General features: G+C 36.6%; 1 pseudogene; it reads right to left on the reverse strand.

Moving 5' to 3' along the window:
• Nucleotides 1-2,956: 2,956 nt before the first annotated feature.
• On the reverse strand, nt 2,957-17,208 carry LOC131536713 (von Willebrand factor A domain-containing protein 7-like; annotated as a pseudogene).
• Between the last annotated feature and the right edge of the window lie 1,462 nt (nt 17,209-18,670).

Raw genomic sequence — 18,670 nt, forward strand, 5'->3', positions numbered from 1 at the left:
CAGGAGAAACTCTGTTGACCACCCCCCACTGACCATCGACGGCTCAACCGTGGAGAGAGTCGGTAGCACTAAATTCCTGGGGGTGCACATCACAAAGGATCTCACCTGGACCACCAACGTCTCGTTCTGTCAGATTGCTCAACAGCTTCTTTCCCCAGGCTGTGAGAGCTCTTAACTCAAATCTCCCTGTCCCCCCTCTGAAACCATGAACACCTCAGCCCCCCAACTATAAATAACTATTTACAAATTTCTCCTAAGTGCAATTCTGGGTGTGCTACACACAGGTGAGTGGGCTATACAAACCACCTGTAGTAACGCACTCGTCCCACTATATGCACACTAGACACTTTCTATAAACACTCCCTGCAACAAAGACTCAATAAGATAATATGTTTACTTGAATATTGCACAACAAAATAATGTTTACTGGAGCATTGCACTACTAACTCTTTTGCACTATGCGCTGCTTCCCACAAAATCTCTCTTCTGAACAATTTAATGTAACAAATATATATTTCCTGCACAATTTCATGTACAGTATTTATGTAAAGTTCTTGTACAGTCTCAGTTTGTGTATGTGTAGTCAACTAGGTATAGTAGTTATAGTATTTATAGTATATGTATAGTCAGATGGTTAAACTGTTGTATAGCCCTATTGTGTTTTTTGTTTTTTCCTATATTTGCATTGCTGTATGTGTATCTCATGTCTAACTAGTATGTAGCACCGTGGTCCTGCGAGACACGACATTTCGTTCCACTATATGTCCACACATGTAGCAGAATGACAATAAAGCTCAACTTGAACTTGAACTTGATTATGTCTCTATCTGTTTCTCTGATTCTGCCACGGGATTAACATCCCGTGGTAACTAGGAATTACTGAAGTGTCAGTCTGGATCCAACCCTTAAAAAGATCCGAGATGACCAAACACATGAGAAGAGATGATGGCAACACCTCAGAGGACCACGGAGGGTGCCAACCCTCAGACAACACATAATTACCAAGTTAAGTCTGTCATAACTTAAATATATTGGGTTTCTTCTGTGTGTATATGTATGTGCATGTGTGCGTATGTGTATGCATATATATAGTGGAATCTTAATTTCCTGTAAAGCTGCTTTGCAACGATTGTATCGTAAAAAGCGGTATACAAAAAAAATAAATAAACTTGAATTGAATTGAATATCAGCCCTCCTAAACTGAGCGAGGTGAAAAAGGATTTGGACACTATCATCGCAATTTCTTCCTGCCATTACCAAAGACTGGGACTTTGCCTTTAATCTATTCTTTGAATAATTTGTAATTATTTATACTTGTTTAAGGAAATGGAATTTTCTATTGCTTTTCCTTTATTTATTTATTTTTTGTTTTTTGTTTATTATTGTATTTGATGTAATTTATATGTTACTGCCCTTGTATGTTCTTTGTTATAAAATTGCAATTAAAAAAATAAATAAAATCTTGTTTATTCTCAAGTTTCCAGAGATTTTGCGAGATTTCCCGTGTTGACAGTCAGGACTCTTGGTTGATGTGTGGTGTGCTGTCTTTGTCACATTGCAGCACATCACACAATATAGGAGCAAAACGGTTAAATCTAGGAGTTTTTTGTCCTAATGTTTGTGGTCTCTCACATTTTGAAGATTTTAAAAATCTTTTAGTGTGTACCCAGCATAATGCGTTACACCCAACACTGGAGGTCCGGGTCACCTATTCTTTTACTGAGTGGTTACTTCTAAATTCTGCTTTGATATTCATAGTTGGTTATCAGTAAAAATGGAAACAATTGCTCAATTTGTTTTGCAAGATATCTTCTTCTTTAAGTGTGATCTAAATTGTCTTTGGATGTTTTTATTGTTGGGTGAATATCATATTCATACATGCAAATGGTAAAATTTTTTTAAAGTAAGCCGTCCTTTGTTTCAGAGCTTTAAGTACTTAAAAAAAAAACTAAATAGAGTGGCAAAGAATTTCAGACTTTCTATCTCAAAATATTAATTATTTTTGTCTTTTTGTACTATGGCATACAGAAATTTTAATATCATTTGTATAAATTAGTATTTACCATTTGGAATAAAAAGCTATACATAAGAAAGCTAAATAGCTAATACCTAATTAAACATAATTGAGGATAAGTGAAAACAATAATAGAGAATGAATAGGATGTAGGGGAATTTACAGTAAAGACCCTCGGACCAGGTGTGTTGAATGAAGACCAGAAGTCAAGAGATTTGATCAAAAATGAATAAAATTTACTGAAAATAGTTTGCAGTTTCATCAGCAGAAGTCAGCTTCAAGACTCACAATCGAGTTCGTAGGCCGCTCTGCATACAATAAAAAAACACCAGCAATTATACCCTAACAGAGGCTGCTAATTGCATCAATGCATAAGTCATCAAAATTCTGATAGGTTCTAAAACCTAGATAAACTTAGACCAGCACACACACACACACATACACATACACACAGAGCACTTATCAGAACTTCAAGGCTGCCTTGCCTTCGTTACACACACACTATGAAGTCTAATCTCGATTATAAGATTAATAGATTAATATCTCATAAGCGCACTATTAACTTGATTAATAGTCAAACAAGTAATAATATAATAATATAATTAATATCAATATGAAGGAATAATAAAGCATGAATAAGTGTATGGAAAGTGCTGGAAACCCTTGTAGCAGACGCAGACATCACGTTCAGGCAGACAAACCGTAATGTGGCAGATGCAGACGTCACGTTCAGTGATACGAGTGCATGTAACAACGTCATATTAAACACCCTGGCCGAACGCCATACGCGAGAGCTATTCGAAAGCATAAGGATCCATCTGCTCACTTATGGCTCTCGCGGTACTTTGATGTCATACACTGATCATTCTGCACAGCGCCGCTTCAAGAACACACCTGTTGATACAGAAGCTGTGTTTCCGTTACTACCTTTTTAAGAAAAAAACCCAGCAATTACTTCGCTTTGACAGATCTTTTCAAAGCCCAAAAGCTGTTGTATATGGAAGTTTATTTCATTCATTTCCAAAAGTACATTTAGCCCCCTAAAAATACTACATTCAGGTTATTCATCACGTTTATATAAAGAACCTAAAGTTACATATAAGGAAATGTGCCAACTTAATCTTTTTTTTTTCTCGACATGGCACAATACCTCACTTACATTGCATTATGTTGAGTGTGTTGCATTAAGTTTGTGTGTGTGTGTGTGTGTTTATTATAATATGTGTTTATATTTATTATAATTAATAGGGGTTATTATTTAATATTTCCATTAATTAGATGTCTTACCCCTCTTGATATTTTACATTTTGTGCTATAACAACTAAATTAGCAAAGATTTATTTTCATAAACACTGGCTGAAGCATCATCCTGCACATCCTAATCTTATATTGAAATGTGTTACAATTTTAAAGTAAATCCACATTGTTCTTAAAGTTAAGTTAACAATGTTCACTTAATTCGTGACTTAAGCTCCTCTCATCCACAAAGACAGAAAACTAATAACCCTACTAGAGCAACACACATAGAGAAGGACACAGAATATGATCCATTTAGGGTAACAGCTGTAGAAGGGCTCTTTATAGAAGTGAAACATGTGCCCACATTTCCCACCCTGTCCACAGCTACCAGCTCGACTTCCTGAGAACAGCAGGAAGCATTGTAGGATGCCACAGTCACATTTGTGCCATCTGCACTCATCACATAACTTAAGCTGAGAGAGCCATTGCCACGACTGAGGGACACATTGGCTATGCCTGTACCATTTCCATCCGTCAAGTTGGCAGAGAGTTCCCATGATGCTTTGCTGCATTCCACAGGACAGTCAGCTTTGATGCTCACTACCTGACAGACAGGGCTAGAGAAATCAGTGACCTTCCAAAAAAAAAAGAGAAACAGAAATTAGTCAACAAATACTGTTAGCATATAAAAACGCAGAGTGATGCAGAAAGCTATATTCTTATCAATGGATGGTAAATAATAGTATATACACTCTTGTTTTTCTGCAGCTACCTTAGTCATTACAGTGAACCGCAGTACCACGTAATTCGAGTCACTGGACTCTGAATCTTCTGCTTCAATGGTGAGTGTGACATCTGTCCCTGACTCTGTGTCGGAGCGTGCAGTCAGTGTTACGCTTCCTTGAGCACTTCCCTCTGTCCCCGTGTCCAGAGAGCTGGGGAAAGACACACTGAAGCTGCGGTCAGTCCAGGCTCGGATAGTGTAGCTGCCGCCTGTAGCATTAGTGACCAATGTAAAGTTGAGATTAAAGGGGATTCCAGGCTCTATAGTGTTATTTGGTTGTGCCTGAGAAGAAACAAGTTTAATATGATTAGAAATATTATCAGTGTATTTTGCATATCTCATGGATTTTTTTGGATATTCCATACTAGTCATACTAATCTGATGTAAAAGTCATGTGATATTTACAGGTAATAATAATGAATTTTCATTTTTGGGTGAACTGTCTCTTCAAGCTCACCATTATATTAACTCCAGAGCCTCGTTGCTGGGTGGGTGACTGTCTCTGGAATCGACTCGGCGAAGATCGAGTCGAGTCGTTTAACAGCCCTTTCAGCTGCACCACAAACGCCCACTCTGGGATTCTGTCGATGTTGACCAGGAAGTCTGTTGCACCCAATGATTTAATGGTTCCATGAACAACATCAGATCCTGAAGCTTCAACTAGAAGCACGTCAGTCACTGAGACTGAATCTCCTCCGGTCACAGACACAAACAAAGTAGCGTTCCGACCTGAGCAATCAGAAAAACAACATTGTATTTTTTACATTGATGAATTGCTGTTTCCAAAAACAATATTGTTATATTACAACAATATAGCAGCACAACTGTTTTCAACACTGATAATAATACGAAATGTATTTTCACATCAAATCATCAATTAGAATGTTTCTCAAAGATCATGTGACACTAAAAACTGGAGTAATGGCTGAAATTCCATCACAGGAATTAATGACATTATAAAACCTATTAGAAAACATTTATTTTAAATTGTAATAATATTTATCAATATTATTGTTTACTGTATTTTTTATCAAATAAATGCAGCCTCGGTAAACAACATAAGAGAATTCTTTTAAAAACATTTAGCGTAACGGTCTAGTAATTATCAAGAAATATGGAATGAAGAAGATGAAATCAATATACCAATGAAAGGACGATTGGCTTTCGGTGTGAAGTCACCTCCTTCTAACTGCTCCACAAAGTTAATGAGAAAGTTCACAGAACTCTGACCTGTAATCACAATTAAAACATGGTGAATGAAGCAGGGTTGCCAGGTTTTCACAGCAAAACCCGCCCAATTGCTACTCAAAACTAGCCCAAAAATTGCCCAATTGCTTTTCAGGGGGGATCCCCTGGTAAAAATCATATTCCGGGGGGTAAAATACACATTTCTTGGCGGGTTCCCCTGGTAAAAGTTGCATTCCAGGGGCTAAATATCACATTATTGGGGTCGCCTCAACCCGCGGACATGAAAAACATCCCGCGGAAAGAGTGTTAGGACTTGGCAACACTGGAATGTAGTTCAACTATTGTGAAATGCAACAGTCTTGCAATGTTCCAAAGAAAAACTACGGTCCCACTTTATATTAGGTGGCCTTAACTACTATGTACTTACATCAAAAAATAAGTACAATGTACTTATTGTGTTCATATTGTATTTCAAAACACGTTTGCTGCTATTGAGGGGGGATACAGGTAAGGTTAGGGACAGGTTTGGTGGTATGGGTAAGTTTAAGGGTGGGTTAAGGTGTAAGGGATGGCTCAACAGTGTAATTATAAATGTAATTACAGAAATTAATTACAGATGTAATTACATAAAGGTATTATTAACAATATAAGTACAATGTAAGAACATGTATGTTCATTGTACCAAATGATTAATTTAAATGTAAGTACATAGTAGTTAAGGCCACCTAATATAAAGTGGGACCGAAACTACTTACTGATGTTATTTTCAAAACCATTGTTTGTTTAGCAGTTTTATTTCTAAAACTGAGTTGATACACACATTGCGTAATTAAACATTTGATTAAAAATAAATGTAATAATAAATTTGATAACATTTTTAAAATCTCAATGGTTTACAAGCGAAACAAAACCTATGCAGGCACATTAAACACGCTTACCAATGACTTTAAGACTGTAGGAGTGTGTGGAGTCAATGCTGATCTTCCATTCCCCTGTCTGGCTGTCAGAGTTGAGTTTTACTCTATTCAGATTCCCTACAGTCAGGATGCTGCCCAGAGGACCATCTGCCACTGAACCTGACTGAGACACACCTGAAGGGCAAGGGAAACAGCTTATTTTTAACAATATAATATAATCCAATTTTGCATTTGGATTTTTGTATTGGAGAAGATAAAACCCTTATATTAGCAAACCATGTTTGAGGTATGGCTCACCTGTAGGGCTGTAGAGGGTAAAGACTGGAGAGTCTCCAGTGATATACACAGTCACATTGGATAGAGATGGATCTAAAACAAAAGAGACGTTTTCTGCAATGATTGGACTTCTCACCACCTGAAGAACAGTGACCTTCAAGAAAAAAAAAAAGAGATGTTTCAATATGTTGCACCACAAAATTACAATCACCAACCTGAAAAAATATTGCAAAGAGCAGAAATGCAAAACAAAAATAGTTTTTTTGAGATACATACTTCCCATTTTTCTTAATTTTTTTTCATATAAAAATGTTATAGTATAGGGACAGTTCACACATACATAAAAGCTCTGTCATCATTTGTCCCTTATATCACATTATGATTTTACTAACTAAGTTCTTAGAACATACCAGGGCAGAGGTAGATGCATCTGTAATGACTGCAGTGGCCTGAGACAGTGTAGCTTTTGTGACAGTTATTGCCTGTCCACCAGAAGCATGGGCCAGATCTCTGTACAACTGTATGTCTGATCTTAATTTAAACTGTTGAGATTGTGAGGCAGTCCTTCTTCTTCGCAGAAGAACGTTAGTCAACATGAATGTGACCTGGGTGGTGTAGAAAAAGCCATTACAAACAAATTAACAACACTTTAATTTTAGAAGCAATGATGTGGATGTGATCTGCAGGCACTCACTGTTGACCTGGTGCTTTCTATCATGGCCAGAACGGTGCTTTTTAATTCTAAGTCCTGTTGCTGCAGCATCAGTGAAAACAAAAATGTCTGAAGATGGAGGAGCTCCTGCTAGTGCCAACTGGAGAACCAGATTTTTCAATTATTATATTAAGAATCAATGCAGCTGAGATATTCACAAAAATATATCAGCAATGTAATATTATTTATCGGTATGAGTAATTTTTACATTTTCACATGTAAATACAGTTGGCATACATGTATAAAGACAAACAAACAAACACACAAACCAGTAGTCCTGACAGACACATCTCTGGTTCATCTCCTCCACCATCTGCTGAAAGAGAATTAATTCTCTCTTTGAAAATATCTGCATTCGTAGTTCTTGTCAGAGGTCCAAAATCTGCATGACACAAACACATCATAGAACACTACAGCAACAAGAATTTTTAAAACATTTCAACATTGTTTCAAAAATAATAACTACAGTTTTTGTGTGTATGCTAACTGTTCAGCCATCATTTAAAGCTCACTCACAGATAATTTTGTGCTTAAAGGGATAGTTCACCCAAAAATGAAAATTCTGTCATCATTTACTCGCCCTCAAGTAGTTCCAAACCTGTACGAATGTCTTTGTTCTGCCGATCACAGAGGAAGACATTTTGAAGAAAGTTTGCAACCAGGTTGTTTTGGGGCACCATTGACTTCCATAGTAGGAAAAAAAAATACTATGGACGTCAATGGTGCCCCAGAACTGCTCTGTTTCCCACATTCTTCAGAATATCTTCCTCTGTGATCGGCAGAACAAAGACATTCGTACAGGTTTGGAACTACCTGAGGGTGAGTAAATGATGACAGAATTTTCATTTTTGGGTGAACTATCCCTTTAAGTCGTTTCAAGTTAGATTTGGACATGAACAATTGTAATGATGGCTGAATGGATAAATATTTAAGTTCCCTTTCGAATGGTCTCTCCCGTTCTGTCAAAAGACACTATGGGGAAACTCCTGTTTACTCTGAATACTGAAACCTGATTTGTTCACGTTTGTGTAACTGAACGGACATAGATGCTATATAAGTCGGCTCTGAGTGCCATTTCGTCAGAATTTTCATCTCCTTGCTGGACTCTATGGAGAAGGAGCAACAAGAAGCATGAAGCCTACTAGCTGTAGAAGACTGACACGCTCACTACTCGGCACACATTCGTTCCTCCACTTCTTTTCTCATTATTGACAGCGCTGAAGAAAAGGGCTATGGCAAGCTCCCCCCTCTAGAAGAGGCGGTCACTGCAGATCTCTGCCCTCCATCACCCCTGGGATTGAAGGCTCATGCTCTGCATCCATACATCCATGAATGGATTTGTTGAGTGCGTCACAGTGGCATAGAAGTCATCGCAGGCCATGCGTCGCTTCCTGCCGAAGCGCTCCAGCTCAACGGCTGGTTCAAGTCGCCAGAAGGCTCCATCCTCCAAGCAGACTGTGAAACTGGTGCCGTCTCTGGCCCAGCCTCAGCCAAAGTCTGAGCCTGGGCTCCAACAGTGCCGTCAAATTGCAAAATGCTACCCGTTTCTTGAGATTCAAGTTCAAGGAGGAGGCTTATAAATATACAGTTCTGACGTGTCTCTTTCCCCTCTGAGGCAGATGGAAATCCACATTATGAATTACCTCGACGATGTGGATGTGTTGGCCATATCGGAGCAGGAACTTCTCGCTCACAGATCACTGTTGCTCAACCACCTGGGGCCGGTTGCACCAGCTGGACGTAAAAAAAAGTTAGGTATAAGCCATACACTGGGCTTTGCAACGTCCAGCTTTATGATAAATATTTACACCTGTTGCACCAATTAAAACTACGACCAGGCACAATGCCTGGCGTAGATGATGCACGTCCACGCCAACACGTTTTCCTGCAGTGACAGCTGAGAAAACATTCACCTGCAATGACTACAACTGTTCTGTTTGTTTCAACACTTTTCTGATGTTCATTCATGTTTATTTTTGCTATAACTAGTAGCAAAGAGGAACAGATGATCGGTTCATGTGCCACTTGAACTGAGGTGCAACGGAGAACGGCACATTAAAGTGCATCAAAACCAAATTTATAGTTTGTATTTTGTGATAACATTGACAGAATTTGAAAGCTCACACGTTATTTCTGATTAAAAGTACACAAAACTTCCTGTGATTATTGGATGGCAGGTGTGCTACAAATAATGAATGGACTTAAAACGTGAAATATTTACAAGCATTTATACTGTCCTCCAAGCAAGATGACGAATGGTACAGTTTCTTCTAATAATCCCAGATCATATTAAATACTTTGCTGCATAATTACGTACAGAAATATATTTTGTGTTAGGTCAGGTAGCAAGTCATCTTCCTGGGGACAGTTATCGATTCGACCCAGATGCGGGCCTGGATTACACCGGAACGCTCACTGGCAATTCAGCAGCTAGTAGCGTCATTCAGTTTAGAGACTAGGGACTTCTTATCCCCTCAGAGCTTTCCAGAGAATTCTAGGCCCAAGCTGTGGGACCTTCATGTTTGGTCCCTCGACGGGAGTCTTTGCAACTCCCAATGAGGGTGACTATCACCATTTTTGTATGAATGAAACATACATTACATGAGTGTACTCACTTTGCTCACAATACCCTATTTTGGGTAAAAATAGGAAAAATAATATTTCTCTTTAAAGAAATTTGAAGTAAATATATGCAAATCTATAAGTTTTACTCCAGTTTTTTACCACCTCAAGTTGTTTTAATTAATGTACAAATATACCTCATTGTCATGTTCTAGCAATGTTATCTAATTTCATACCCTTAAAGTCATGGCAGTTTTTCCCCATGGTATCAAAAATTATATTGAATATTGATATATTTTTTTATCTTAAAGTTATAAATTCCAGTAAATTCCCCCGGGGGAAGTGCCACCACAAATAGAGTTAAAGTCTGTGGGAAACACTGATATACAGTATATATATAAATACGCATGACTAAATATGCCATATGACTACCTGGATCATTAAATGGGACTAGAATGTATTCTGAAGGTTCCCCTGGTGTTCCTCTCCTGCTGTCTATAATACCGAAAGAGACTCTCTTTGCATCTTCAATCTCATCAGACATGCTGCCCGTGGTGTCAATCACAATAGCCAGAACTGAGGTCTGACTGAGGCCTACCAATCTGAGAGAGGGAAAGAAACAAACAAAATTTGCTAAACCTGGAAAACTCAGAACTTTCTTTAAGACCTGAGTTTCTGAGTTGGGGGTGTGTCAGTGAGAAAATATGTTAGATGGAATCGATGCAGAGTCTGTATTGATAATAAATTTGAAATGAATGAAATAAATTTACAAAACCTTAACCATGTGTTTTATGACATAGTCCAAAATGTGTTGTGTGTAAAAGGAAGGTCTCATACTGAAGAAAGGCTTGGTTGCCTGTGGCCAGACGGATGTCTTGCAGCACTTCCACAGTAGCGTTGATGGCCATGTCAGCAGCACGGAGGTGAAGGAAGCCGTGATTTGACCTAATGTCATCCTTATTGATGCCTCCAGTGGGTTCTCTTAAACTGGTCCTGTCAAGAAAGCCACCATGGCTACACTTGCCTGAAAGAAAATTATGTCAGTGTATAAATCTGTGGTGCCTATTCAGCCATCCTGTGGTCTGTGATGATGTACAGAGAAGTTATAACTAAAAGGCAGAGCAACACTACACATGGGTGATGATGCTCTCCTACCTGCAGGTTTTCTGGAGGAGTAAACACTGAAATATCCTGAGGTTAGTTTCTTGCGCAGCAGTATTTCTGGGAGAATGTTATCTCTGCAGTCTGACCCAGTGCAGCTCCTGCATGTCGGTGTGCTGGGGCCTGGGTAAGCAGATAAGAAGTAAAAGAATGTGCAAGTTTATACCATATTCATATTGTGGTACATGGTGGTTCAGAAATTGTGTAATGGGGGTAACTGCATTGTGTTATACCTGCTAGATTGTTGAGAGGAAGCTCAGGTTTGATCAGCGTGCTGAAAGGAGCAGTGCTTCCCAGTTCCACCCAGTTACTGTGGCTATAGAAGTCCTAAACACAAAAAAACAAATGTATTTTCTAGGTTGTAAATGTAATTTTTTTCATTATATATGTATATATATATATATATATATAATGAACAAATATTTAAAGGGATAGTTCAACCCAAAATGAAAATTGAGTCATCATTTACTCATTGTTAAGTTGTTCCAAACCTGTCTGAGTTTCTTTCTTCTTTTGAACACAAAAGATGATGTTTTAAAGAATGTTGGAAACCAAACAGTTGCTGGTAGCCATTGACTCTATATACACTGCCATTCAAAAGTTTGGGATCAGTAAGATTTGTAATGTTTTTTAAATAAGTTTCTTATGCTCATCAAGGCTGCATTTATTTGATCAAAAATCCAGAAAAAAATGTGAATATTATTGTGAAATGTTATTTCAAAATAACTGTTTTCTATGTGAATATATTTTAAAATGTAATTTATTCCTATGATGCAAAGCTGAATTTTCAGCATCATTACTCCAGTATTCAGTGTCACGTGATCCTTCATAATTCATTCTAAAATGTTGAGTAATTATCAATGTTGGAAACAGCTGTGCTGCTTAATATTTTGTTGGAACATATGATACTTTTTTCAGGATTATTTAATAAATAAAAAGTAAAAAAAAAAGAACAGCATTTATTAAAAATAGAAATCTTTTGTAACAATATAAACTACCATTTAAAAGTTTGTGGACAGTAAATTTTTATTTTTTTTTTTTTTAAGAATTGAATACTTTTTTTCAGCGAGCAAAGTTGTGTTAAATTGATAAAAAAGTGATAGCAAAGACTTATATTGTTAGAAATGATTTCTATTTTGAATAAATTTTGTTCTTTTAAACTTTTTATTCATCAAAGAATCCTGAAAAAAGAAGTTTCGTAAAAAATGTAAAAAAAAAAAAAAAAACACACACATACAGTGCCCCCCACTAATATTGGCACCCTTGGTAAATATGAGCAAAGGCGGCTGTGAAAATAAATCTGCATTGTTTATCCTTTTTATCTTTCATTCAAAAACTTCACAAAATTCCAACCTATCATTGAAGTAAAACAATTGAAAAAGGGGGGAAAATCTCACTGTGAAATAAATGCTTTCTCTAGTTCATGTTGGCCACAATTATTGGCACCCAATTATTGCAACGTCCTTTTCCCAGGGTAACAGCTCTGAGTTTTCTCCTATAATGCCTGAAGAGTTTGGAGAACACCTGATAAAAGATCAGAAACCATTTTCTTCAGACAGAATCTCTCCAGATCCTTCAGATTCACAGCTCCATGTTAGTACTACTTCTCTTCAGTTCACCCACTCATTTTCTGTAGGGTTCAGGTCAGAGGACTGGGATGGCCATGCCAAAAGATTCATTTAGTGCTCAGTGACACATTTTTGTGTTTATTTTGATGTTTGTTTTGTATTGTTGTCTTGATGGAAGATCCAACCACGGCCCATTATAAGATTTCTAACAAGAGTCAGTCAGGTTTTTTATCTGTTGGTATTTGATAGAATCCATGATGCCATGCATCTGAACAAGATGTCCAGGACCTCCGGCAGAAAAACAGGCCCACAGCATTAAAGATCCAGCAGTATATTTAACCGTGGACATGGGGTACTTTTTTTTTTTATCCCTGTTTGGACTAAACCCATCTTCAGTGTTTGCTGCCAAAAAGCTTTTTTTCAGTTTCATCTGACCATAGAAGCCAGTCCTATTTGAAGTTCCGGTCGTGTCTGATAAATGAATATGCTGGAGTTTGTTTTTGGATGAGCGAGGAGAATTTTTCTTGAAGCCCTCCCAAACAACATGTGGTGATGTAGGGGATGTTTGATATATATATTTTTTTTTTTACGTTTCTGATCCCAAGACTCAAGTATTTTCTTCAATTCTCCAGCTGTGGTCCTTGAAGAGTCTTTAGCTACTCAAACTCTCCTCCTCACCGTGCATTAGGAAGATATAGACACACGTCCTCTTTCAGGCAGATTTTTAACATCTTTAGTTGATTGGAAATTCTGAATTATTACCCTGATGGTGGAAATAGGGATTTTCAATGCTTTAGCTCTTTTCTTAAAGCCACTTTCTATTTTGTGAAGCTCAACAATCTTGTTCTGCACATCATCAGAACTATATTCTTAGGTTTTACTCCTTGTGATGGATGATTAAGGGAATTTGGCTTTGTGTTCCTCATATTTATGATCCTGTGGATCAGGAAGTCATAGCTGAACAATTTCATGCTCCTATAGTCACCCTGGTGTGATAAAAAATGGGAATATGAATGGGAATATACTTTTATATTTTACTCATAATAATTTCTAGGGGTGCCAATAATTGTGGCCAACATTCATTGGAGAAAAACATTTATTTCATCATGAGATTTTCTCCCCATTTTCAATTGTTTTACTTCAATGATAGGTTAGAATTTTGTGAATTTTTTGAGTGAAAGATCAAAAGGATAAACAATCCAGATTTATTTTCACAGCCGCCTTTGCTCATATTTATCAAGGGTTCCAATATTAGTGGAGGGCACTGTATTATATTGGCAGGTTAGTTTCTAAAATATATATTTTTATACAACAGTTTGTTCTGGTTCTCAAATCTGATTGGTTGAGAACCGTGAGATATTGTACTGGTATTGCTACAGGAACGCCCTTTCACAATTTTGTATCACTTCGCTTGTTCTAGCCGGGTCTATCTATGTGTAAATTCAATGCTGTATCACGGTGCCTTTGCTTACGGTTGACTGAATTGCCAAGCAACTTTTATGATGGCTGTTGTTGTTGTTTATTAAATATGATTATTCAATTATTAGTATTTTATATAAATAATAATAGTGTTTAGTACTGAGACATGGTGCGTGTGTTCGTGATGATGATTTCAGTTAGATTGTTCTGCCATTAGATGGCGACAACAGACTGTTTTTATGAGTTAGCGCTGCAGTAAAGACTTTTACTTTGAAAAACGCTTTTCTTAACGGAAGATATTTTTACTTACAACAACAGCTTGACGCAGCTAACAAATGCACTGAGGAGCTCTGTCATCAGAAATCAATGAAAGGATATTGACGTTACGACAAAGATAACGCTTTCATCAGTGGACATTCAAACTTAATTGTTAAGTAACGTTAGGAGAATGAGATGCCTGTATCAGATGCAGGTAATCACAGTCGCTCAGTCCATCTCTCTCATAATACTTATATATTTTACATAATACAGCAAGCTTTTACTACAGTAATACAAAGCTTTCAATGACTACGTTTACATGGACATCAGTAATCTAATTATTTACCTTATTCTGAATAAGACAATATTATGATTAAGGTGTTTACATGAGTTGCTTTTAGAATAATCCTTTCATGTTCCCGTTTTACATGTTATAGTACATAGATTGATTAATGGCATGCATCATTACGTCACCACGCGACGCTATCTGACGTCTCCTCCAGAATTTCACATATAAACATATAATTCGTCTTCGTGATGTTTCATTTTTAATTTTATGAACGCTTCAAGTCCAGTTAATTATTTGTACGAGCACACAGACGACGGTGTTGAAGCTCTTTTATTTGCTGTCAAACGGTTAATCACTGCCGTGTGTATCCGGTCGCAAAATGCGGCGAAAAGTCTTACATGACGGTAATAGTTTGATTAAAGTGTTTACATGTCTGTACTGCACCTCCATAATGCGACTAAAATAGGAATACTCCACATGTCTTAATTCGATTTCTGTTTACTTCGATTATGACTTTAGCCGGATTAAGGTCATCAAAAATCTCTGTTTACATGGTAGACTCTTAATCAGAGTATTGTCTTAATCGTATTAAAATCGGAGTATTGTTGTCCATGTAAACATAGTCACTGAAGCAACTCAAAGTTCCTTCGTTACTAGCTCTAAAGTGATGTTTTGGGATTAGTAACGGAGACTCAGCTGTTAAACTGTCAACTTTAGATTTAAATCCGTGGCGGAAGAAAGTAGTTCTGCACAAAAGAGGGCTTTTAAAGACACTCCATTGTTGTTTCTAAATTATTTACACACCTGTGCCGTTGTTGTATAAAATAAAATTTATTTATTATGCAGCACAACTGTTTCCAACATTGATAATAAAAAAATAAATAAATCAGCATATTAGAATGATTTCTGAAGGATCTTTTGACACTGATGGAAATGATTTTAAAATATATTAAAATAGAAAATCATTATTTTACATTGTAAGAATATTTCACAATATTACCGGGAGTTTTTTTTCTAGTATTTTTGATCAAGTAAATAGACTTGATGAGCATAAGAGAATTCTTTAAAAAAAAACATTTGGATTGGATAAAAGTGTAAAAACGATAATTTTGCCCCATACTATGTACTTTTGGCTATTGCTACAAACCTGTGCTACTTAAGACTGGTTTTGTGGTCCAGGGTCACATATAATTGCTGATATGGGCCCAGCTTGAAAGTAAAAATAATAATAATAATAAAATATAGAAAGATTATTACAGATTTGTAACGTACCTGTAGAGTGTGACATAGAGCCCCCAGTGTGTTACGGGCAGGGATATAACTCCCCTTCAGCACGCTGGCCTTTACTGCAGCTACACCTTGGGTAATGAGATCCCGGCCCTCACTGAAAGCCTCATTATGTATGTGATGTGCCTCACTCAGTGCAAAAAGTTGGACTGCATTGCTTAGAAAAATTTGTGTTATAGCTAAATAAAAAACGTGGGAAGAGGCAGCAGATGCTGAGCAGGCTTCTTGGACAGCAGATGGAGTCAGACTGTTGTTTATCTGAAAAGAAGAATATCATTTACAAGTATTATTTTTATTCAAAACAAGAAATTTGAGTTCCCTTTGTTTTTCAGTTTTCAGTTCATGTTTCAATTCAAATTATGTGTGTAGCATAACTTAAGACTTAGCAACTTAAAAAAAAAAAAATTAACAGTTTCAAAATTTACATTTAAGGCATGACTGTAATTAATGTTGTAACAAAAAATGTGAATTCTCTTCACGGAATGTTAATCACAGACCTTTTGTTACTCGTAATAACTCATTCATGTTAATTCTATTTACTGGTTTTTACAATTCAGTTGGTTCTTTTTCTTACAGGCAGTGTGAAGTCGCGCCCCTGGGCAGTGGCTATGTCACGACACACTTCTGCTGTCTTGCGGAGGATGGCCAACTGAGTGATTTCTCGATGGGTGAGGGAGCCGCCCAGAAAGAGAGATTTGAATGCTGCTACCTGGGGTGATTGAAACAGGGTCCCACAGAGGAGAAATACAGCCACTGCAACCAGTGAAACCATGACTGTCCACAAGAAGAGGTGCTGTGGAAAAATTCAGTTTGACAATTCGGTCACACTTTATATTAGGTGGCCTTAACTACTATGTACTTACATCAAAAAGTAAGTACAATGTACTTATTGTGTACATACGCATAAGTGTATTTGGCTTATTACAAAACACTTTTGCTGCAATTGAGGTGCGATACGAGTAAGGTTAGGGACAGGTTTGGTGGTCTGGGTAGGTTTAAGGGTGGGTTAAGGTGTAAGGGATGGCTCAACAGTGTAATTAAATGTAATTACACATGTAATTACATATAAGTATTTTTAAAACTATAAGTGCAATGTAAAAACATGTATGTACACAATAAGTGCATTGTACCAAATAATTTATTTAAATGTAAGTACATAGTAGTTAAGGCCACCTAATATAAAGTGGGACCGAAAATTCAATCCCTGACCAGTCAAGAAAATCTGTAGACATTTGATGAAACATTACACTAAACATTATTATGGCAAAACACCCCAAGTTATTAGGGTAAAAAGAAATAGCAGTTTTAAAAAATGTCATGTTTCAATATGCAATGAGGCATGCAATTTGCATACGTTTCCAGACACAACATTTTTTTTTCTTCATTCTGTTGGCATATTAAAGAAGTTTTTTTCTCTTTTTATTCCATGAGTCTGTAATGCTTTACAATAAGGTTCATTAGTTAACATTAATTAACAAAATTAGTAAACATGAACTAAGAATGAGCAATACTTCTACAGCATTTATTAATCTTAGTTAATGTTAATTTCAGCATTTACTAATGCATTATTAAAATCACAGGTTGTGTTTGTTAACATTAGTTAATGCATTGTGAACTAACAGGAATAAACAATGAACAACTGTATTTTCCTTAACTAACATTAAGGGAGTTAATTGGTTAGCTGACATTCGGGAACACGGTCACGCCCCAAACGATCACCTGACTTCCCAAAACCTCCATATATCGGGCTGCCTCTTACTGTACTGTTTGTCTCTTTCTCTCGAACCCACCCTTCCCTCCCTTTCTCATCCATTGAGCCAACTTTATCCCACATTCTCTTTCTTTCAGGTTGTATCGGAGGTCCTAATTGTCTGGCCTAAATATATGATCGAGACGGTACCCCCACCCTGAGTCTCTCTGAGCCATCAATTCTAGATGCCCTGATCAAGCTGACCATCATCCCATTCCCTCTACCCCTTCATCCTCTTTCTACTCTTCCCCAACACTCTGTTCAACTAACTATTTCATAGCTCGTTTGTGGCATGGTCCTAGTTAGTGAAACAAAGATTAATAAATACTATAATAAATGTATTGTTCATTGATCGTTCATGTTAGTACATTAACTAATGTTAACAAATGACACCTTATTGTAAAGTGTTACCCATAAATAAAAAAATAATAATGTCAACAGCTATTAAAAAATAAGGAAATTTACCACATTTTCAGGAATAAAATGTATAAAACCAAACAACAAACTTCTAAAAAAAACTTCACAATATAGATAGGAATAAATTTGTAAAATGAACTGAAGTGGACAATTCCGGCTTAGTGGAGAGAAAAACTTCCTTTAAAAAATGTACTTTAATTTAAATCTACTGATGCAAATTGATAAAGTGTATTTGGCTGTTTTCTTTCCAATAGTGTCATTCAAAACTTTAATGAAAAAGCCAAGTAATCCAAAATCTCAAAATTGACCAGTGCATGAAAAAACAACATTTGCTTGTGGTTACTTGCCTTAAATTTTGAATTATTTTTAAACATTATTTTTCAGCAGTTAAATTTGTTAGTCTTTAATTGGACATTAATTTACAAAATATTACATATTACACAATTACATAAATATTGTAAATAAAATAAAAAAATTATTAGAGAATAGTTGTATTACCTTTTCGCAGATTTTGCATGTATGCACTATAATTTATACACAGCCTCTGTCAATATATTTATACACTTTAACACACATGACTAATGTCAGCGTCACAGGATTTCATAATCCTTTCTGTAAATGTGTGGTTAGTAGGGAAGAAAATGTATTTCCTTATTAACTGCTATTACTGACTGTGCCCTTTTCACATTACATACATCTTTTTTTTTTTAGCAAATTGGACTCGCCTCTTTTTCCTTGACAACTCTTAATGGCTCATAACAGTCTTTGACACAGGTTACAAAATAATATTGGTCTTGCAAACTTGTAAAACCGTACAAACCTGATTCAT

The sequence above is a fragment of the Onychostoma macrolepis genome, chromosome 03 (genome assembly GCF_012432095.1).
Source record: "Onychostoma macrolepis isolate SWU-2019 chromosome 03, ASM1243209v1, whole genome shotgun sequence".
Lineage (NCBI taxonomy): Eukaryota > Metazoa > Chordata > Actinopteri > Cypriniformes > Cyprinidae > Onychostoma > Onychostoma macrolepis.